The following is a 1175-nucleotide window of genomic DNA, read 5'->3' as shown; positions in this document are numbered from 1 at the left end:
CCTTGGCATTGGCATAGCTGGAACGGCCATGAGCCATGGATCGACCGGAAGTCGAAAACGGCTGGTGGCGTCGCACCCTGCTTCTAGTGGAGCTTTGGTGAGTCATGTACCCACCTCTGCTAGAAAGCAGAAGCGCTTTTGGCGCGAGCACGAGGCCGAGGCGGCCGTAGTGCGGGACATTGGTATGTCCGAAATTGCTATCAACGAGGTTGCTGTTTGCCCTGAGGGCGTACGTGGTGCGGCACGTTATCCGCTGAGCGGTGCAGGTCAGGTCAATGACCAACTGCTGGGTCCTGGTGAGGACGAGCGCGGAGTGGCGCGTAATTCACTGAGTGGTACGAATCTGGTCGATGACCTACCGTTGGGTGACCCGAGGGTCGCGGTCGACTGCGAGTCGAGTCATCATGGGCGTGGCCCAGGAGATGCAGGTGAAGTGACACCTAGTTCACTGTGTGAAGGTCAAGGACATCTTGGCTTTCAGCCGAGTGTCTTGCGAGATACTGTGTGGTAAAGTGCTTTCTCAGAAATAAGAGAATGGGCCTGACGCGGGGTCACTATCCCGAATCAATGACAATTTCAAGTGATTAGAGAGGATTTGGGTTGGCTGGCACGGATGCAAGTTGCCGGTGGTGGATTAGCCATGACGAGCAGCGCCCCGTATGAAGTGACGATGGATCTGGTATGAGCGACGTACGAGAAGGCAAGATTCACCAAGACTTACCTCGGATCCACCCTTACTTGGATTCACCTAAATGGATATGGGATATACTATACAAGAGTGGATCGGGTGTGGATCCTATGAAGGAAGGATGGTAGGTGCCCTCTAAAGGTGGATCTAGTAGCCACGGCTAACAAGAAGTCAAGATCCACCGCGAGGTGACCCGGATCCCATGCTTTCGAGTTAGGATCCAAGGAGGGAGGATCCCGCCTTAAGGGACCTGGATCCAGGGTATAGGTATGATGGATGCAGTGGATCTAGAACTTTCGTGGGACAGTGGAGATCACAGACGGTTGCGAGATGATGTTGGATGAGTGGAGAGCTCAGATCCACGACGAGTGTACACTTTCAAGTGAAGTGGATTCAAGCGACCTGGATCCTGATGAGTGTACCCATAATAGGGTAACCATAATGATTACGCCATGGATCCGGTGGATCTGAAGATAATACAGCTGGG

Source organism: Phytophthora infestans, genomic scaffold, assembly GCF_000142945.1.
Source record: "Phytophthora infestans T30-4 supercont1.174 genomic scaffold, whole genome shotgun sequence".
Lineage (NCBI taxonomy): Eukaryota > Oomycota > Peronosporomycetes > Peronosporales > Peronosporaceae > Phytophthora > Phytophthora infestans.
This window is presented reverse-complemented; position numbering follows the sequence as displayed.